The sequence below is a fragment of the Tympanuchus pallidicinctus genome, unplaced genomic scaffold, assembly GCF_026119805.1.
Source record: "Tympanuchus pallidicinctus isolate F22 unplaced genomic scaffold, pur_lepc_1.0 scaffold15, whole genome shotgun sequence".
Lineage (NCBI taxonomy): Eukaryota > Metazoa > Chordata > Aves > Galliformes > Phasianidae > Tympanuchus > Tympanuchus pallidicinctus.
This window is the reverse complement of record NW_026294669.1, coordinates 12,167,370-12,190,422: the sequence shown is the minus strand read 5'-3', so window position 1 is coordinate 12,190,422 and position 23,053 is coordinate 12,167,370. Positions and strand designations below refer to the sequence as shown.

The 23,053-nt window shown below is 35.7% G+C and overlaps 2 long non-coding RNA genes across 2 annotated transcripts in view; one reads left to right on the top strand and one right to left on the bottom strand.

Annotated features, from left to right (window-relative positions):
• Positions 1–2,517, bottom strand: part of LOC128077218 (uncharacterized) — a 28,779-nt gene extending 26,262 nt beyond the window's left edge. Inside the window, exon 1 of the long non-coding RNA XR_008204883.1 lies at positions 2,278–2,517. This is a non-coding gene — a long non-coding RNA (uncharacterized LOC128077218). The remainder of the gene's footprint in view (positions 1–2,277) is intronic.
• A 61-nt stretch (positions 2,518–2,578) lies between these two features.
• On the top strand, positions 2,579–3,938 carry LOC128077353 (uncharacterized). The gene is made up of 3 exons (XR_008204942.1): positions 2,579–2,609; positions 3,601–3,637; positions 3,777–3,938. It is a non-coding gene; the product is annotated as an uncharacterized LOC128077353 (long non-coding RNA).
• The last annotated feature ends 19,115 nt before the right edge of the window (positions 3,939–23,053 follow it).

The following is a 23,053-nucleotide window of genomic DNA, read 5'->3' as shown; positions in this document are numbered from 1 at the left end:
TCTTTACTGGAAAAGATGACTATGTAATTTGAAACAAATTCCTTACTACAATTGTAAGCATAGTATTTTTAAAGAAAATTCCATTTAAAGTGTTTATCTGAAGTACTGAGAACACAGTAAAACTATGTATCTTTATCTAGAGCACTAGCCAGTCAAGCCTTTGTGCAAACAACTCCACATGTAAATCACCTTACTTGGTATGGAAAAAAAAAAAAAAAAACACTGCACAAGTGTTTTTCTTTATAAACAGCTGTGTGCTACTTCAGCTCCTTGCTTTCCTTCTTCATCCCTCTGGTCTTCCCACTTCCTACTGTTCAGACAATTTTTTGTCTTGGGAGGAGTGGAACTGCCTCTGCCATTAGTTGAGTTTACAATTCGTGCTTAAGGTAGGAGCACACTTCCCCAGTTGTAGGAAACAATAAGGTAAATAGAGAAGACTAGATCTAAGGCAGCATGAAGTCTCAATGAACTCTGATAAACTGAACAGTCGTATCATGTTGTCTTGCATGAACTTCCAAAGCAGCTTGGAAAAACACAAAAATACACAGTCCTGCACATTAATTATGATTGTAGGTTAGCATTTGTTAAACACATTGCACAAACTGTCCCTGGTCTTCTAAATCCTAATGGCCTGTATTGTGAGCAGCTGTCTCTGACATGGAAGCACACATTAAGCAGAGGTATGCGATTGAATTCCTCTGGAAAAAAGTACACCATTGACATGGATTGACACTTACTGAACATTTATGGACACCAAACACAGTGTGAGCACAGTGGGGTGGCAAGTGGTACATTTCAGCAGTGGTGATAGCAACAGTGGGCCATGTGCCTTGGTGCAGATTTTTATGAGTGCAGCAAGCAGGCTTTTATTCAGCATGGACAAAATTATACTGCTAATGGTAATGACTACGTTAAGAAACTGTTTCATAGTTGAGAATTTCCTCTATGATAAAGCATTATCTTGCTCTTGCACCTACTGTAGATTTTGGTGAAAATGAAAAGGAAGCATTACACTTGGATCAATTTATGTGCAACACATGTAGAAGAAATCAATTTTTGTCTTTATTTTTAATTGTTTTTGTTATCAGCTCCTAACACACTCAGAAATCTACTTTAATTTCATTAAAAATGATTTAATAAATGAACAATGCACCATCAAAACTCAGGTGCTGTAGAGACTACTCTCATTTTAAGGTTACTGTGTCATCTGAAATAGAGATACATCCTTTCTTCTGACCAGCCTTCTGATAACCCAAGAAAGATATAAGTCACAAGCTGGTAATAAAAAGGAATAACTTACCCTGCTCAGAAGATAAAAACATGCTAGAAAAGTCACAGAAGAACGCAATCTCCAAATAAGAATGTTTCCCTCTCAGCTGCCAGCCCTTAAACGATGTCAGGGAGGGGTGAACCCAGGGTGACACCAGTGAATTTCTTGCACCTGTGCTCCCAGGGCCGCCCACACTTCTTCACCAGGTGCTCAATCAGTGCTTCAGGCTGTGACCTAACAGTTCTCTTATAGCTACAAAAAGTGCATTCTTAACTTCTGTAGTGAAGTGGTAGGGAATCTAATTGTTTGCTTTGAAAATGAAAAAAAAAATTATAGTTCTATGAGTCTATTCAATATTTTTTTTGGTGTCAAATACAAACACCCTGTTCACAATTTACCTGCTTTAGTTCTGAACGTTATTCTGCCCAGTGGGCAGAATAAACAGTAGGGCATTTTCTGCTAACTATGCAGAAGTCTTTTCACCCTGACTTAATGAAATTGCAGAAAACACCTCTCAGCCACAAGTTGCCAAGGAAGAACTCCTTGCTGTTCTCTTCAGCTTTATCTATAGATGGTGCACAGAAATGTAAACTTTTATATGTGTTTATATATTTATATACACACACACTTAAACTGCTGCTGATAGTTCACAGTCAGGGTAAATGTATCACTTACAGTTTCAACTGTTTTTCTAGAGCAAAATCTCAGTTTGGTTACACAGCAAATCACAAAATTCCTCTATTTCCACCCTCAAATTGCAGTTGATTTTTTTGTACTTATTGATTATGCTTTACACTGCTTATCTGATGCAGACATTCCCCATTTTATGAGAAAAGAACACAAATGGAAAGACAATTTCTCTTTTTTTACTTCTTCTTTAGTGCAAAGACATCACAGACAAAAAGTTGTATAATCAATGAATACTAAAATGCTATAATTACAAAATAAACAAGAGAGTTAGGCAAAGCAGATTACGATAACAAAAAGAAAACAGACAGAAAGCTTACCCATATCCTTATGAAAATCCAGCAGAGCAGACCTCCAGAAGAGATCCTTCCACACTGGTAGTCAGCTCTGAAATGGGTCTAGGAGAGGTAGAGCCAGCTCCACCCCCTTCCAGCAGCACAGGTGAATTGCCTTCAGCTGTGCTCCCATGGCTGACTCATTGCTCGCCTCAGGTGATCAATCAGAGGTTCAGGCCGTGGTTCAGCAGTTCCCATACAAAAGTAGAATTACATTTCTTCTATTGTCATTTGTTTCTTGTTTATCTTCAAAATTCAAGTGCATGAGATTCTAGTTTGTCAGCTCCAGGAGACAATAGGCTGAAGAGGGGAATAAGGTATATTTCTTAGACTCCTCAGCTTAGCTGGTATACTCACAGGCACAGTCTAGTTGTAATGAGGTTGCATCTTATTACTAATGTAGCTTCTTTTATAACCCCATAAAACATGATAGGTAAATATGTTCTTTTGTAATTAAGGAAGATAATGTTACATCAGAGATGCAGAAAAGTTCTGAATAAATACACTGATCCTCTAGCAAAGATAATAATACTTACACGTTATGTGATTGCATTAAATATCTCTATAACCAAATGCATGCTTACTCTTTTTAATGTACTCTGCTCTGTAGTGAAATCTTTTGCTTTCAGACGATCTTGTAAAATGAGAAAGGAATTAACACCTTCCGTGTGTTTTTACTAAGAGACATACAAGCACATTGACTATTGGAATGCTTATTTTCTGTAAAAGTCCAGGCTTAGTTTTCAGACACCTGGAAGCTTACAAGGATGTAGATCTAGTTTATAATTATATATCTTATTACTTTAATTTACTTGCTCATTTTTACCCAACAGGACTTTAAAAAATACTTAATTCAGGTGCAGGAAAAAACAAAACAAAACAAACATATATTTCTGTCTTTCCAGAAGTTAAAAACACATATTTAATACAATAGCATAGTTCCATAGACAGGGAGCTACAAAGACCATCCAGCACAATTGCCCAACAACTTCAGGGCTAATAAAACGATAAAGCATGTTATCCAAATACCTCTTGAACACTGATAGGTATTGGGACATCAGCCATCTATCTAGAAAGCTTGTTCCAGTATGACCAATGTGTTACCTAAAGCACATAATGAGCTAATGACTTTTCCAGTATCTTAGGTGCACTCTGCACACTTTTAGAGAGTGTAATTAGCACTGAAAAAGATAAAATATTAAGAATTATAGGATTGGAGTTGTTAGTTAAATGACTGCCTGCCTATTTAGAACTTTTATTTCTGGCTGATTTGCACTCTGATGCTTTTCCATTTTATGCTTATTTTAGCATGAACTGACTGGGATAAAGACTTAGAAACAGTCAGGTAAGCCTTCTACACTAAAGATAAGCATAGGGAATGTATCCCTCCACCAAATATTGCCTTCAGGCTTTGCTGTTTTATTATGGTGTCAATTCTCAATACATTAACTGGACAAAACTACTTACAACGTTTTCACCTATAGAGCAAATACATCAATAGAGAAAAGAAGCCACATAGAATTGGAAATACAGGAAGAAGCAAGAAGTGCTTGTATTGGAAATGATCCACTTGGACACAGAGTCTAACAATTTCTTTTTACTACCTAATGTGAGGGGGCTACAGTTATTCCCAAATGTCACATGTTCACAGCACCAATTCAATAAAGAAATATTTTCTTTTAGTCACACTTTTAATTTTTTATCTGGAGAGGGACAATTCTATCTCTCTCATAAGAAACAGAAGTGCTTTAGAAAAACTGAGGCCAGGACTACTAACGCCTCTGTGGATCTTTTTAGCCTTGGGGGGATGTAGGTGGCAAAAAATGGGTTCACTCATTGTTAAAAAACATTTCACTGCTGGCTACAGCCTGAGCAAAATGATGGCGTGGTGTTAACCTGCTTGCCAAAGGGCATGTGTCAAAATCTCTGTGCAGCTGGGTCTAATTGGACAGTCTGATATTGATAGTCAGAGAATTAATGCTGCAGAATGAATTATCCACGGGGACAGTGCTTCAGATCTGCTGTCTCACATTTCCCTGTTTGATGGTGCTGAGCTTCTCCAGCAGAGCAGACTATGGAAGAGGAGTTGGTGTTCTTGTTCCAGTGGAACTCTGGATTGTCAAACCTGCTGGTTTGTTAAAATTGATTTAACTTTTAAAAAATAAGCATCATATAACTTCTGCAGCAACACATCTTCCTTAAAGAATAAAACTGAATTTCTGTGAAAAAAAATCATGTTTATTAACTCTAATACCATATCCTTCTAAGGTCCACTGGGAAATGAGATATATGTCTCCTGAGGCTATCCCAGAGAGTAACATTTTAAATGAATAAATCAGACCCATTTGTCTTTGCCAGGATACATCTTTTACATAAATCTCTGTTTGTCACCATTGACTGCCATGGTGCCCAGCCAGAATTGGTACTTTCATGATATCTGATTTCACTATTGTTGTTGCCATTCAGTGCAGCGCACATTTCAGTTTTATTCTCTCCAAATACCCTCACTGTTAATCTAAACTCCAATTTGTTTTCCTCAGTTATAGTTTTTCTGACCAGTAGCTCTCCTTCAGATTAGTATTAATATCCAAACTATTAGCTGATGATGCAAAGAATTTTTACTCACTTAAACTGTATCTTTATCCAGGTTACCTCTTCATAAGATAAGAGTAATAATAAAAGCTAGAGCTGCGTGGATGATTTTTTTATGCTTGATGCAGTGGCAATTGGAATGAACAAGGCCATTCTGTAAGGATGAGTAAATCAAGTAATATATTTGCTGAGCAGCACAAATTTTAGTGCTACTCAGCCAGCTGAACACTGCTTGAATGACATTGCAGGCCATACTGCAGGCCATCTGAAATAAATATGGAATGTCAGATTTCTGAGGAAGGAGAGAAGGGACTTCTGGAATAATATTACCAGATAGAAACAGATTAAGGTTTTTATCTTTGAGTTTCACAACTTTTGGACATCACGAGTCAGTTTGCTTATGCTACATTTTCTCCATCTGTTTTATAAATCCATGCTTTGTTCTAGCCATTAGGTCCACACAGGTATGGACCAGAGAATACTGTAACTTACTGTTACAAAATGGTTTTGTGATGCACAGAGCAGTTGCTCACCACTTGTTGGCCTACATCTAGCCGGCTCCCAAGCAGTGGCAGCCTCCCCCAGCTAAATACCTGAGGTTTGTTGTTCAGAGTGACACAGCTGTCATAGATTCCTGGTATGGAATATATCTTTGGTGTGTTTGAGTTAGCTGTTCTGGCTCTGTCCCCTCCCAGATTCTCGTGCACCCACAGCCCCTTTGCAGGCAAGATGCTGTGACAAGTCTTTGACTTAGTGTAAGCACCACTCAGCAAGAACTAAAACACTGGTGTGTTATCAACGTTATTAATCATAAATCCAGAACACACCAACAGATCAGTTATTAGGAAGAAAATTAACTCTATCCCAGCCCAAACCAAGCACTACTTCAAGTAAACTACCAGTTCACAAACTTCATCGATACAATGGCTGCTTTTGGAGAGGACAAAAACATTTAAAGGGATTAATTTTGTTGCAAGAAATAAAAAAAGATACTTCCACAATAAATAGGAAACAGCAGTATTCAGCAGAATGTAATTCACCCTTCAATTTGTCTTAAAAGATAGATGCAGCCATTGCTGCCTATTGCATTGTTTGTGACGTCTTTCTGTGAAATGGTGGCTAGTAATTAGACTCTAAATACTGCTGAGACCTAATTATGACATTTCCCGAAAAGTAAGAAAGAGGGTTCTAGGTTCTACCCGGAGAAAAAAAGAAAAAAGAAAAAAAAATAATAAAAAGGTATTTCTGTGCATTCTAAACCACAAAACTGCAGCAGTAGCCTCCAGTGCCATGTGCTCCTACACAAATGTGTAATGTTGACAAGAGACTTTACCAGATTGTCCCTTATCAGATAAGAAACTCAGGTAAATATGGGCCAAGAGATTACCTGCAACAAAAGCATGGGTAGCAGCTGATCCAGTGAATTTTTTCCAATGCATTCTTCAGTAAACCACATCTTGACACTCCATTCACTTTTGCACTATAATTGAAAGACTTAGGGGTCTGTATGTCCTCCCCCATGCTTCAACATATCAACATAATTCCAGTCAACTTAAGCCATTTTTATAATAATGCCTTCTTAAACCATTGTAGCTCAGAGAACATAGTAGTATATAGGAGAATTAACCAGAATCAGGCACCACAGACTAGAGTTACTTCACTTATACAAAAACAGAAGAACAAAATCAGCACCTGTAACTTGTTTCAAATGATCACAAGTTTTACTCTTTCTGTAAAGAAAGAAGGTGTGAAGATCTTTAGTTTGACTAAAAATTGAAATATCTTTGTTTCAATGCCTTTATCAACACATAATATAAAGCCATGGAAAGATGATTAAACAGTGGAAATTCATGGATGCAAAGATTTCTTTCTTAGGATCTTAAGCGCCAAGTTTTTTGCTTGGCAAGGCTGGTTGTCAGCAGAATATATGTCAACAGTTACAGAAGTTACTCTGAAGAATTTTATCTGCTTCCATCTGGAGAAAATAACTCAATCCCAGAAATTCACATACCCAGAGTCAAACAAAGATGATTGTACTGAACAAGTCTGGAACCAAAATGATAGCCATAAAACTCTTTGTTTACATGTGCAGAAATATATGTTTTCTATAACAGCATGAAGTTTGGGAGGCTGCAATGTCATATACCATCAGTGACAAGCATTCACTTCTCTCTGTGGATTTTACATGGCACACAATGCATCAGAGTTACAAGAGAAATATAAAGAAGTAGTAGTGAAATACAATAAAGAGTAAAGTGAAAGTGAATAAGCTCAAGTATGGTTAAATCAGGCCTTCTGACTATCAAATTTAGAGAGACGGTGTTTATTAGAAAGTAAAGAGTAAATGTGTAGTTAGTATTAATGCATTATATTTCTGGTGCCCATATTGATTGTTTAGCTTTTCTCAAATTGCTGGATTTCCCCATCTTCCATTTTACAAAGGTGATAAAATGTAGAATAAAAAAAAAAAATGATAATTAAAAAATTAAAAGGTCTGGTTCAGTTCATTGTTTTGGTGCTCTGAAATACTCAGATAAAGCCTACTGATGATGGTTGTTACAAGTGTCAGTAACTTGCTCTGCTGAAATAATTTACTTCTCTGAAAAAGAAGGGTGCTTATGAAGCTCAGCCATTCAAGAAGCCCATTAATTTTCCCCTTTAGAAGTAAACACAGGTAATGCTGCCAAGTTGGGAAGAGACCTCAATGTTGTAGGAGACGGCACAGTTTTGGGCTTCAGCTGAATGTAGCTTTAGGAATGCGCTACTTTACACTTTCTCCATGTTTAGAAGGGGTAGCTGTCTACTGACACTGTGGAACAAGAGCAGACTAGGAACAAGGATAACTCTTTAGACATATGCACTCTCCATGCAAGTGTTTTTCTGTATAACACCTCAATGTGTTTTCATCTATCTAAGAAGACAATGTGTCTTCTTGCATTGTTGCTGTGCAAAATGTTGCTTGTACTGCACAGATGGCATTCTTGGACTTGCATCTCCACTGCCTTGACTTTGTGTTTTATTTTTAACACATGATCCTGCAAAGTAACAAGCCCTTTTGTGTCCCAAGTTCAGTGCAAGTATTCTAGTGGATGGTCTCAGTGTGTGTTTTCAATATTTTGATTTTTCCCAGACAAGACCTCACATTAACAACTGTACTATTTCATAGGCCTTTTTATGCTTTATATACATTATATACCCTAGGCTTTACATACTGCCATTTTCACTTACTTTCTGTCTCCTGCTATTTGGACTTAAAATACCAGTCTCCATAAGCATTCTCATCAAAGTCAATTTGGAATTAATCTTTCACCAAGAGATCATCTCACAGTATCAAATGCTCTAGTCACTAACAGTGCCTCTGCTATATTCCTATCATCCCATAAATGGTAATTCTGATTTTAAAAAAGCACTGACATTTCTTGCCTGTCAGTATTTTCTCATTGCTCGTGACACAGTTGTTCTTAAAGCACACAGTAAGTCTTTTCTCTAGATATTCTGCATCATTGTTCAGGAATGTAAATTAGATGTAAAGCATATAATTGCTACAGTCATGTTTTTGGACTTTTATCTTTGAACAAATTGTTTCCTCAGTTTTTTCCTTTGTCCCAGCATATCATAAAATTAAATCAAATACCCACACATCTTCAGTTATATATACTGAAGAACTTACATCAGCATCACAGATTCTTTTTATGGCCAAACTTACCACTACCTTACCAACCCTCTCTCTACACCTATCCGTAAAGCATCTAATTTGTGTTACCAGTGAGTACGCAGTCTTCCATGTGATGTGAAAGACATTCTTTACAATGTCAATCAAGGCTGCCAAGTTTATATGAAGCAAATTTAGTCAGTGAATCACCATTTTTCATTTGCATATAGGGCTTATTCTAATTTGTTTTTCAAAAGCAAAGCAAGTAACAATTATAACCTTATAGTTTATATAACATCAATTTCTTAAGTTATGTAATGATGGGTGTGTTGCATTAGTGCTAGTATTGCTATTATTAATTATCAGTTATGTTAATTTTTATATGAAAGGGAAATGTTGGTAATGTGGAATGGAAAAAGTTTCAAAAAATCTTTCTAATCCCTGAATGTTCTCAGGCTCTTTTTATAACCTGCTGCAATGTACTTAGAGAAGAACTGTACACTGTGTTCAGGTGTTATGAATCCACCACCATGGCTTTTCTGTGCTGCAGTTCTGCCCTCCCTATAACAAGCACCAAACTATTGTAGCAGTGCCTGGAGAAAGAAGGGACCTAGTAAGTAAATGCCTGTTTGATAATAAATTAGTAAATTGCCTGTCTGATAATTACTCCCTTGAGACAGAAATCAGTTCCTTCTATGATAGAATAAGTTCTTGCAAAACTGGAAATCTCAGATGCTTAATTATGTCCCATCTTAGTTGCTTACTTTCAGCAGTTACCATCCACAGTCTTTCCTCTCTATTGTAACCTTTTGATAGAGATTGTAAAGAATTGCTTGTATCTGAAGCATTCTCATTTAAGTTTGTTGTTGTTCTTTGGGTATGTGTACGCTTGAATTTTTAAATCTTCCCAGACCAGGAGAGGAATTGCCAATTTCTCTGCAAGCAAGTGAATATTCCTAAAAGTGTGTTCTAAGATGCTGCATTATTGCTATGACTTCTTGATGATGCACTTAATATTCAGATTTTTTTCAAATTAAGTGCAAGTGTTTTCTCAGTCATTCATTTTTCCTTCCACTCAGGAGTACTGATGTGACAGAAATATTATGACCTGTGTTATAGAGTTGAATAGGAACTGTTAAAATGGTCATCAGCAAATCAGTCATCTGTCTCTCATTTTCCAAATTTTATAATTCGTGTGGACTTTTACAGGTTCTAGGTGAATACAGTACAAGATACAGTTAACTCAGACCATCATATTTTAACAATGATATCCTTCCAGGACTTTTCTTCTTTGCCTCATTATGAAACAAAAGTGAAAGAGCACATCATGGAGAATACTGGATTTGAACAGACTTTATTATTTGTCTGAGTTGTTAATATGTCATGAAACATAAGTCTTCCTGAGCTTTACTTCATGTAGTACTCTCAGTACCTCATGCAGCTCAATTGCTCAGAGGAGCTAGACAGTTTTAAAGTGTAATATTGTTCTACTATATCACTGACCTCTATGTTCTCTCAAGGGTGGCTTCAAAATTTCTCCACAATTCCGTCAGAGAGTTCCCATCTCCTAGGAAAGTGTTACCTATCTGTCTTGAATTTCCCAACCAGACACTTGTGTGTGGTTTGCAGCAAGAAGCAGCATCTGTGCATGTCCCACGCACGTGGTTTGAACACAGATGGTGTGTCTACTGCATTTGAGATCCACTCATTTTGTTAGCACCAGCATGTCCAAGCTGTCTGTCCTGCAGCTACCCCCTGCCCAGCACCAAAAAAATGTATGCATTGTGGCACACCATCCATACACAATCCTTGAAACAGTGAAAAATATGCAGCTGCGCTGTGTGATTTGGTACAGGAATTTGACAATAGATTTCAAGATTGCAAAAAAAAAAAATCACAATTTTTTTGTATATTTGCAACTCCATTTTCAGTCAACATAAACTATCTTCAAATTTTCAAATGACAATTAGACGTTCAACTGAAATATTTGCTCATGTGTCTTCACCAGACTTCCATAACACCTATCTTATCAGAGAGAAATGTCCCTCTCTTTGCAGTTACACCTTCTTCACCTCATCGCCTTTTGGTGATTTGTGAACCACTGATTTCAAGGATGAAGCACAGGAAAAGTGAAGTTTCATCAAAAATCTCTGCTGAGCACCTTGGGAACTCGCTAAGAATTGCAACCACTTCTGTAGAACCAGGCTGAGGAATTGGTTTCACAGAAATGAGGTCATGTATCCCACTAGTTTTATGCTTTTGTTTCTCTCTCTTTTTTACGTTCTAATAAATAATATTTAAAAAAAAAAAAAAAAAAAAAAAACTGTTTCTTATATACATTAACTATATTACTTACGAGGGCTTCTCTGAAAATAATGCCTCCTAATTTATTACGTTGGCCCAAAACAGGGAGGTGGATGTCGGTGCTGTGGCAGTAGAGGTTGAACCTTCCCACCAATTTGTCACTGTGAGACAGATGGCGGCAGAGGGGCAGTCTGACAAAATGGCGTCTGACATGGAAGTGCGTGTGAAGGAAAGACGTGTCACTGAATTCCTCTGTTCAGAAAAAATGGCTCCCACTGACATTCATGTGCATTTGCTGAATGTTTACAGAAACCAAACAGTAGATGTGAGCACAATGAGGCAGTGGGTGATGCATTTCAGAAGTGGTGACAGTGGCAGTGTGTTATCTGTGCTGGTGCATATTTTGACAAACATGGCATGCAGGCTCTTGTTCATCCCTGGTAAAAGTGCATAGAGAATGGTGGGAAATATGCTGAAAATCAGCATTTTCTCAGCATAGCTGAGAGTTTCCTCTATCAAACAGTGTGCTTGTATTCTTTGTATCTGTTGTAGTTTCCAGGGAAACAAGGAGGAGGCATTATATTTGAGCAAATTACATATTTTCTATGCAGCCCAAGACAATTCTTCTTCACTCAGTGTGGCCTAAATAAGTCAAAAGATTGGGCACCCTTGTGTTAGTGGATGATATAAGAACAACAGGGTGGACCTGTTTTGAGGCTTAACCCTGCTAGGCACTTCAGCACTGCTCAAGTTACTCTCTCCCCTACAGTCAGATGTGGGAGAGAATTGGGAAGGTTAGAGAATATTTGTGGATTGACATAAGGGCACTTTAATAAGTAAGCAAAAGCTGCACATTTAAGCAGGGCACTGAAAGACAAATGTTCACCAATTTTAATAAAGAGGGCGTTCATCATGCAAAACAGTTACTCTGGAAGACAAATGCCATCACCTCCCAGCTTTTAAAACTGATCATGATGATGTCATACAGTATGGATTTCCCCTTGGTCAGCTGGGACCGCCTGTCCTGGCTGTGACCCCTCCCAGCTTCTCATGTGTTCCCAGTATCCTTTGCTAGCAAAGAAAATTATAATTATCCCAGCTAAAATCAGAATACCTGTACAACATGCTGTGTATAGTCACGATTTGCAATCATACGATGACTTGACTAAGTCCTTAACTTCTTATTGAGGCAGGTAAGATTCTTTCAAAAGCACTCTGAAAATGCGTTATTTGGCCAAGGAATATATGCAAACAAACACCAAAGTGGTAGCAAAAAAACAATACTCAGTATGACTATGATAGTCCTACTCTACTCAATAAAAATTGCCACAATTACACAAAACGTCAGTAAATCATTTCAATAAGGAAGTATTGATCTGAATAAAGAATTTTCTAGTGCATGAGTCTTTTACTTTGAAGGAAGATAACCTCTTATTTGGATTAAAAAATAAATCAGTGCTCTTTTGAAACCTTTAAAGTATCACTTGAATAGTCTAGACTAATGCCATAAAGTGCATTTGGACATAGTAAAAGAAAATTTTTAAAAAAAATTACGTTTCTCTGAGCTCTTATTGCTTATGTGCACACAGTCAGAACTCTCTTCTAAGCATAAGTCTGTTTCCGAAATATCTGATCCCAAACCTGTTCAAATCTGAAAGCTTTCCCACAGACTTTCAAAGGCACAAGAGCATTGACAAGGGTAAAACAAGAAAGACAAAAGTGAAGGCTGCTTGAGGGATTAGACAGAATGCAGATTCCCCTGCAATGTGCTGCCAGTGAGCAGAACTCAAATTCTGTCTGAAATCATGAGGTCATGGTGAGTTAAAGAAACATAGATCACTTTTTGAAAGAGCTAGAATCAATAAAGGATATAAAGTGTATATCAGGATAATTTTTTAAGCTTAGCCTGCTTTGAAAGCTTCTGAGAATTAAACGCTGGCAAGATCACTGTAAATCACAATTTGATCATTCAGGACACACAGTTTTATACATATTCAAACAGAAACAGCTCAAGATTAGTAGTTAAAATACTGTTGACTACACAATCTGAGATCCCATCTGCTTTTAAATTCTCCTTACCCTAACTGTCTACTGACTTGTAGACAGCTGACTTGCTGGAAAACTGCACATGCATATTTGAATTCTACAGTGAAGTCCATCATTATGATTATGAGAAAATTCTTTTCAACAACTTGAATAAGGTAATTTCCACTACTTAATTTTCACCCAGACCAGAAGACAAGAGGATACATGCAAAGGTATCTGCCATAAACTCATTATTCATAAAGAGAATTTGCCTTTTTCTTTTGTAGGTTTTCTGATAGTTTTTTTCATGTGAAGTAATGGAGCTTGAATGCAAGAGTGAAATAAAACATCCTGTCCTATATGTGAATACATGATGAAATGAATTTTAGAGGCTTACCATTAGCAATGGAGTAGACTATCTTAAACAAGGAATGCTGATAACTTTGACAAATCCCAGAAGTATTCCAAGCAGAGATAAGTAATATAAGATTTGAGATTTTCCACAGAAGAGGATATATATTTTTTATCCCTACATCTTGACATGCCAGCCACTGTTGTTGCATAGTTTGGCTATTAGATAATGGCAAAAAAGCCAATGCTGCCATTGTCATTAGTGTTTGTTAATTTTGACACCAATTCTTAGTCCTGTCCATGGAATGTACTTTTGGTATTTCTCATTATAAGACTTTTAACCAAAGTCACGTTCACTTCTAATAGTCCCTAGAATGCTTTTCGAGATAAAGTCCTAAGGAAAGGATATGTTTTATAGATTTATTACAATCTCAAAACATATGTCCACACTCAAGTATTTAGCATTAGGTCACCTAAGTTAGACATTCTGGAACATAGCATACTAACACAGAATTCCTTGCATTTTTGGAACCACATATCTCTTTCAATAGTGTGTAGGAAGAATTCATGAGGACTAATCTGTTGGTGCCTCAGACTCCAAAGTGGAGAAGGGAAAAATTTACAGCACAAGCAGTTCGCACCTAAGTTGGCCAAGGTTTTACACTTTCTTGTCTATTTTTAATTGCCCAGGCCCTTTCTGCTCCTTCTTATGAAAATGATGGAGATGATGCTTTACTTGAAACTCCTTCCAGAGAAATGGTATTTCTTTCAATGTTTCTAGACAAACATTGCTTTGAAGGAAAGTTTCACTTCAGCTTTTGAAGCAATACAGAATGCATTTGAATGGTATGAGGAAAGATTCCACAGGAATGCCATAATATAAATTATTCATATATATAAATCAGTATTGAAACTGTACAAATGCTATATAAAACATGAAATGAAAAATAAAAAACAGAAGGAGAAAGAAAAACTGAAGAAAAAAAAAAGGAAAAAAAAAAAGGAGAGCCTGGAAAAAGTAAAATACTTGTTAGAAAATACATGGTAATTTAATTTTCTTAGGGAAAGAATGTGATTTTTATTCCGATGAAACAAAGTTTAACAGGTTTCTTTGGGAATCAATCATGTAAAATTCATAATAAATAGTCCGGTGAAGAACTGAATAAGTACCTGTAGTAACACTACTCTTTCCTTCTGGGTAGAAGGCAGCTGATATAAAATGACAAACCAATTCTATGATTTGTCCATCAAGATTTCTATAGCCAGAAATCTATAATTCTATCCTGTTTTTCCCTGTTGTAAATGTAAAATCCTTTAGAAATATTTCAGTGCTGAAAGGTTTAGACAGCCATGGGATATTTTCACAATGGTTTTTCCTTTCATCATAACCTTACAGCTAAAAGTCACATGGAGATATTTGCAAGAACACAAGTGGTCTGACTGCTGCACTTTTTTTTCCACCATTGAAATAATCAGAAAACTGTATTTTCTTAATAGAAAACATCCTAAATCTGCATCCTGCCATTTTGATGCACAACTATGAGTGAAGACAAAATCAGCAAAGTCACAAGGGCTTTATCCAAGTTAATATCTCCTCAAAGAATCAATAAATACTAGACCAAGAAATCTAAGGAAATCATAATTTCCTCCATATGTCTCAGTGGTGGTTGTGTTTGATCCTGCCTCTGTATACAAGCACGGACAAGACGATCTCCCATGGTCTTCCAAAGCTATTGTATTTCTGTATTTCCACACTCACATAGAACTCTCTGTATAACAAACCAAGGGAACCTACCTTGCAGCTAATCCTCACTAGAATCTAATCTAGTCCATCTGGTATGAGTATAGGAAAATGTTCTGGGATCACAAGCTTGATTAAATATTTCATTCACAATGCATTTCTTCAGGTAAAAAGCAGCATTTGCAAGAACCTCACTAACCTCAGCAGACAGCCTCCCAGTGAACATTTTAATACTGATCTGTATTTTAAACTTATTACTGTTTCCATCCCTAGCCAAATGAAGTTGATGAAAAGTTTTGGCATCTTTGAGTGAAATGTTTGCACTGAAACATATTTAGCACATTTGCAGACAAAAAAATACAAACCCAAATATCATCATTCAAGAGATGCAGAATTACATCTTAAAGCTCCATCTTGCTTTAAGCTACCATGAATTTGAACCAGCTTGGCTTTTTACTGCTTCAAGAGCCTTTATTTCAACTTGAAGATTTCCGATATGGCAAGTCCTCTAATGAGAAATTCAGCAAAACCGTCATTGTTTACTGTAGTCACTGGTTTTACTGTTCTCAGTGTTTAACAGTATACTCCCAGAATAGGAAGACACACTGCAACTCTTCTCAAGGACCTTACAAACAAACATTCAGTTACACTTAGTGAGAAAGTAATGAGATGGGACTGAAAAAGAGGGACAGAGAGACAGAAATATTAATAAAAATACATATGACTACTCAATAAAAGCTCCTGCATAGGTTAATGAGCTGAAAATAGTATTTTCAGAGGATGAATTAAATGCATATATTTTTGTATTCTATTTTGTATAAATAACTAGCTGGTATTTTGCTGAATTTTAGTCATTATTATTTATAAACTTCAGATGAAATGATGCCTAAAACATTGTTGGTGTGGGTTTGGATTTTTTTTGTTTTGTATTCTTTTAAGACTTTCAATATTCTAAACGATGTAATTAGTTTTTACAGTTGGGGTTTCACTTTATATTTTATTCATAGCAAATATGTAACCATAAACGCACACGCATGCATACATACAAGAAGAAAATCCTTTTACCAAGACATTAATGATTTCTGTTTGCAAAAGATAATTTTCCTGGAGCACTGGTACCTTTTCAGATCTTAGTAGGTGGACTCTAATTGCTGACTGTAAAACCTGCTATTACATACAATTCCTATTACTATCCGTGTAGAAAAGGGTTTTAGAGAAACAAAACTGTTTAAAATGATGAGTGTATGGTTAGCTGTAATATGATTCCATTAAATCTTATGGCATTGTTTCTATACCGATGCCATTCCATTAACTTGAACTGCATGTGCATCCTTTGTGGGAGGAATTATGACAGTATGCGCAATCCTGGCAGGAGAAGCATGTTGTTGTTTTTTTGTTGTTGTTGTTGACAAACCAAGAAAATAAATGACCCCGTACTTTAATTGTCAGAAATGTGAGACGGATTTGTTGCAGTATATTCCTCCTACTGCCCAGCAACTAATGAGAAAACTTAAAAAGCAGAAAGTCTCTCTCATTAACTCCAGTATAGGTAACCAGAAGTGCTTAATAGTAAGGATCCTATCCCCTTCCTACCAATTTAATTATGAGAATTTTAAGAAATGTGCCAAATCCACACTAGATGTTACAGAAGCTATAGAAATGCAGTAACAGATTCCTCTTGGCTGTATTTAATGTATTTGAAAATTGATATTTATTGAGTCCACACTGAACAGTATTTTAATTAAATATCTAACTTACTATACCTTGCTTTTGCCAACCAATCTCAACAAGAACTAAAAGAATACTTTTCACACGACCGTAACCCTAATATAAATCTTTTTTTGAAGTATGTAGAGAAAAACAGAATCAGCGTGATCTTGCTGAAACATACACTTGAGAATTATGAGAAACAGTGGAAACTATGCACAGATGAAATCCTCTGAAGTAACCAGATGTAATGTTAATTCTAACACTCAGAGGTACTTCTCAGCAACATCAATTTCAGTTTCCTTTTTAGGAGGATCTCATTTATTTTTCCAGGGAGAAAGGGCATCTATCCAAAAAGCTATTCAGCATTCAAGTGCATCTCCTACTAGAGTCTCAAATTCAAGAAGAGAATAGGTCCTCTGATTTGTCAGAACCAGGTCTTTCAAATAATCTTTGCCTTCTACTTGGAGACCCTGTCCAAAAACAAACCAAAACCTGAGAACTTTTGAGAGTTCTAAAGGACTATAAACATGAAAATTCTGGGCAAATCCTTTACATGCAAATCAATCAAAAAACTCACTGCATGCTTCCCATCATATTCCCATTTCTTTATCTTCACAACCTCATCTAGTATGAGTTAAAGAATTGTAAGATTTGGTTTGAGAGCAGTATTTATTGCACACTTCAGTCACCTCAAAAAGGAAGAATGAGGAATGCCTCATAAGGAAGGACCCCTGTTTTCTGAATTTGAGGAATGGGCATAACACTGAAGGGAACAGGAAAATCCCCAAATGAAAACCGCTCTTCTCTTCTTTACCTCCTCTCCACCTTACTTTATTAGAAGTAAACACACACACACACTTAGTACCAAACTAGTTTCACTGCAAAACAAGTGAAAAGGTCCTATTCTTTCACAGCAAGGTTTGTTTTTTTTTTTTAAAAAAAAAAAAAAAAAAAAAAGAATATCCCCTTTTATAAATAGTACTGCAAGAGTCATTAAAGGGCACATACAAAATGTTAAGAAAATCTAGACTTCACGATTTCGAGTTTTCTGAAAATTATTATTTATACAGATGCTTGAGCTGAGAGTCAATCATTTGTGATTTTTGATTGTGATGCAAGCTACCATATCATGGGAAATACAAGATTAGCTTCATTCAAACATAAATTTAGCTCCATATTTGAAATCGACCAGGCTAAGAAAAAAAATCTTGAAGTATTCACTCACAGGCTTTGAGATATCTGTGGACTCTACTTTACTGCTCTTCTTTGCATAACACAAACCTATCTCAGGAGTCAGTTGAGAGAATAATATCATGCTGGAAAATCTGATGTGATAGAATCAAAATCTAAGATGTTTATATATTTCATGGGGTCATGGAGTTCTGGAAATGCATTCCCATGTGCCCAAGCTGCCCAGCATCTCCGTAACTTCTACATAATCAGACTAAGGATGGATTTTTTTTTTTTTTGTATGATAAAATTAACAGATAAGAAATAGATTAATTGCCTTTTTGATCATCAGAGGAGCAAAGACCAAAAATGTCCTTACAGTTTTGATGAATAATATTGATAGCTGTTGTTGTTGCTTTTATATACTATGCAAATGTAGAAACATTCCTACTTAAGCATGAATTATTGAATCCTATGATAGATACAATTTTAAAATTTCCAACGGGATACTACTATGCTTTACATCACACTTTTTTAACATATTAACGTGTAAGAAAGTAATTTAAATTTCTGTATTCAATTGTTTTATCTCTGCAGCTCTGTGGAAATGTTGCTATAACACTGGAAACCATGACAACTGATCCTGGTTTCTGATTTCATTACAAGGTTATATCTTGTCTAGGTTCATGAACCTTCCGTACAAGACAGAGTTAATTAATAATTGCATAACTGTATGATTGCTTTGATAGAACAATACCTCTTCATTTGATTTCTCATTTTAAAAATTAATGCTTCAGTTATATTCCTCTGTTTTATTAATTCTTGCTTGGTAGTCCCACTATTTTTTCACGAAAGGACAAGCAAAACCCTCCTGATACAAAACATCCTCAAGAAATAAATTGTGTGGACAACTGGATTTAATACACTGCAATATTTAAACCTGAGTCAAGTCTGTCACATAAACAGACAGAGCAGTCACGCTTTCTTAATTCAATCTAATTCAATCTTTTCAATACGCATTTTGAACATCCTGCAAATCACCAGTATCTGAAAGTGAACAAGAGTAGTCTGACTTTCCTGTAATTCTTTAGCACAGATCTAGTTTAGTTGTTGCTATGTCTTTATAAGAAGTCATAAGAATTACTTACCTCATGCCGGGCAAGGGCACTAATCATCAACTTGGACCAGTCCCACTTTTCCTTGCCTTTGTGCATTTGAGAATGAAGTTCCCTAACAATTCAGAGTTTAGAACTGTTAATCCAAACTACTTAGATTTCCCTACAGTTAAGAAAACATCCAGAATTAAGGTAGAATGTAATGTACCATACTAGCTAGGTTAAGTACTTCTCATTATGTTGATAATTCTTCCCACATTCTTTCACTTCTGAAATACATCCTTTCAATCTTTATGGGAAGAAATCTAAACACACACACACACACACATATGAGTAAAATATACCCAAATAAATTATCTGGATTAGATAATTTCCAAAAGTCTCTGGAATGTCACGCAAACAGAGAACTCTCAGAAGAGAGTTTCAAATATACTGACTGCTATAATTTACTGTATCAATTATGCCAGTGCTTCAAGAGCACAAGAGTAATTAAAGAATTGTTATTTAACTGAAAAGAACCAAACTGAAGCAGAACAAACTAGAAGAACTTCAACTGCATTACGACAATTTGTTCTTTTCTGAACCCTTTGCATTGATGATTATTAGAAGTAAAATTCGAGAGTAGATAACTTCTGTCCCAGATTGGTCACGATGGTCACAAACAATGCAACATTTCTTTATCTTTTGCCAGAAAGTAACCATAGTTACCAAGAAGTTTCTGACATTTCCAGACTAATTCAAGGATTTTCAGGCAAAATTGAACGTTTGTTCTGAAAATAATATTGAAGACTGACCTATACATAAATATTCTCTTTCTAACATGAAATCAAAGACCAAAAATATTTAACAAGAACAGACACCTTTTTTTTTTTTTTAACCATAGTGCAGAATTTTTAAAATAGTTTCATCTCTGCTTCTTAATGACTGATACATTTTATCATATTTTTTAATGCTTTTTCTGTTCCCATTTTTCTTTCAAAATTTATCTTAGCCTGATTTCTACAATCCACAGACTTTTTTCTTAATATTGAAGATTAATACTTCCCTGCTTTTCAAATCTGCTCCTTATTTACTTTCAGATAATAGCAGTTTCACAGCTGTCACTTGTTTCATGTAGGAAAACAAACAACGACAACAAAAACACAGGTGAAATTGGTGGTTGCTTGTATTTACAAGCAGATTTACAGAGTTTTCTCTCTTCCAAATACTGGTTGAGTAAATTTGGAAAGTCAATTAAAACCAACTGACTGGAAAATAGTCAACTAATTTGTCACTGATTTGAGATATCACATGTTATTTTAAGATTTTAAGAGTATAAGTTCACCAGAGTCTCCAATAGAACTAAATGGGGATTTGTTCAGTAACTCTATCAGCACTCTACTGTCGTATTATTCATTTTTTTCTCTTGTTCTGATAAAGAGCTAACATGTAAGTTAGAAACCAGCATGTTAGTTGCAGATTTTGTGCCATCCATTGCACTGGTAGCTTGTAAAAAAAAAAAAAAAAACTAAATGGGGATTTGTTCAGTAACTCTATCAGCACTCTACTGTTGTATTTTTCATTTTTTTCTCTTGTTCTGATAAAGAGCTAACATGTAAGTTAGAAACCAGCATGTTAGTTGCAGATTTTGTGCCATCCATTGCACTGGTAGCTTGTAAATATTTGCAAAATTCTGAACTCCCTCTCCTGAAAGGGGGGTTTCTAGTCTGCATTTCACTTACCTTTGTTTAGGATAGATCCAGACATCTGATGCTTTGCCACTGACTCCCAAGAAAAACTGGGCTTGTTTTTCTGTCTGTAGTCTTGGTGTAGCAAAAAGAAGCTTTTCAGGAGATCTCTATTATTTCAAATCCTAAAAAAAAAGGCAAACATTATAGTCAAATTAGTTAGTGCTTTATCAGAAGTTCATACAGTAAAATCCTGGATCTACTGTAACCAAAGTTTTGCTACTGACTTCAGTAGGGCCAGCTTTTCATTACTCTTACATGAGGTCAGGGACCCAGCCTGTTCACTAAAACCCAAAGTACCAACAAAAGGTCAGAAAGAATGTGTCTTACTCGGGTAACTCTGTGAAGCACTGTTACACTTTTTCAATGGCTCTCAGAGATAACTTTCGGGTGTGTACCCGTTTCTGTTACATTACTTTGGGTTCTTGGTAACAGATTTATGTGTTTAAATGCAACTTATTGTCCTTGCATTTAAAAATATGCCCACCTTGTTAATTCTTTGTCTAGACGGTGGTTCCAAAAAGCCCATTCTATTTTCAGTCATCATGAAATTCAGAGGTGTATTTATTATAAAATATTAATAGTAATAGCTTCAACCCTGTTCTGGAGTATCATTAGGGATAGTACTGTATTGCCAGGCTGGTTTGGGGTCAGTTGTTGCCCAACATTTTATCTGATTTTTTTTTCCTTCTTTAGTTTCACCTCATTGATCCTTCTCCTACATCTTCTGATGCTTTAGACTTCTATCCTTTATTTTTATGGTTACCTTGAAGGTGTTTATAGACTGTAGAAGGTATTTATAGACTTTGATCATGTCCCTCCTGAGTCTGTCCTTCTCCATCATATATTAGTTTAGCTCCCTCCATGTCAGCTCATCTATCTCATTTTCTAATCTATGCACTGTTTTTGTTGTTGTCCTTTGTATTTTCTTCTCATTGTTCTGTGTGCTTCAGCACTATAATAACCAGCACTATGCAGAATAATACATGACATAGGAGAATTCCTGGTACTTTTTTCCTGAATGCTATGTAAAGCAAAACAAATACTGCATAAATCATAAACATGTTGTTTTCTCTAGCATACTCTTGGTTGACAGTACAACTTTGAAAAGCATAAATTGAAACTAGCCCAGATGTTCTCTGTTACCTCTTTTATTCAAACTACAGTAAAGTTTTCTGGGGGCTGAAACCTCTGCGTTTTTTTCCCCATGATTTGTCAGCCAAGTGATTGTATTTCTTCATCTTGCCTTCACTGAATTCAGAATAGTTTTCATCTGGGTTCTTACACTCTTGTGTTTTACAAGCAATGAGAAACATGAAGGAAGCATTTCAATTTTTTTAAAAAGGACTTTTTGCTATTAATAACAATTATTAATATTATTAATATTAACAGTTGAAATTGCACTTCTTTTACTTTCCTGCTTCCTGTCAGTATGCTTTTCAGTAACACAAATGCTATCATTGCCTTTGTACAAAACAGACTATGAATCTTTTCTCCATCTTATTAAAGTGTGCAGACTTTAATAAGATTGCACCCATTCTCATCCCCCATCAAACTCTGATGGACTTTTCCAGTTCCACAAAGTATTACAGCCTGAAATTCTCACACCTTTGCATACAATTTTATTCTTTGAATAGTGCTACTAGTTTCATTAAGTAAAGAACTGTTCTGAAGAGTGAAAAAAAGTAATTAATATATTATTTTAATATTCTCATTAGTAACAATTTTTATAAATTTCAAATATATTCTGTTTATGCTGCAAATTCTAAAAGCATTTTTTTTATTCTTTAAAAAAAAAAAAAAAAGTAATACTGTAGTTATACTGCAGCTCTGACAACTTATGCACACAAAATGATTACATGGTAAAGAATGCCATTTAGATTTCAAGGCTTTATGTAAATAATCTAATTATGCAATGAGACAAAGCCTGGTTAACTAGGGTTAAAATACATGCAATCAGATGATGCACTTATTAAGTAGAATTTTAAAATGTCATCCCTCTCATGAGCATAATGAGGCTGTAAAATTAATCTATATGTAAGTAAGCGAAGTTCATGTATTTGAGGATAAGCAAAAGTCAGAGATGAGCCATCATAACTTTAATCATCAAAATTTATAGTTCACAAAGAGTAAGTAGGCTTATAAAGAATTTTGAAGAGAGACCACTTTCAGGCCAGAATCTATAAGTTTTTTCTACCCTTCCTCATCATGCATATTCAGAATGACATGTTGAAGATATCTGCGAGTCTGCACTGGTTTCATTTACAAGTCATGCGTCTTGTTATCCTATATGTTTTACACTAGTAAATGCTGATGTTCACCAAAAAACCCCACCACAGTAAATATTATTTGCACATGTTTATACACAAATCAT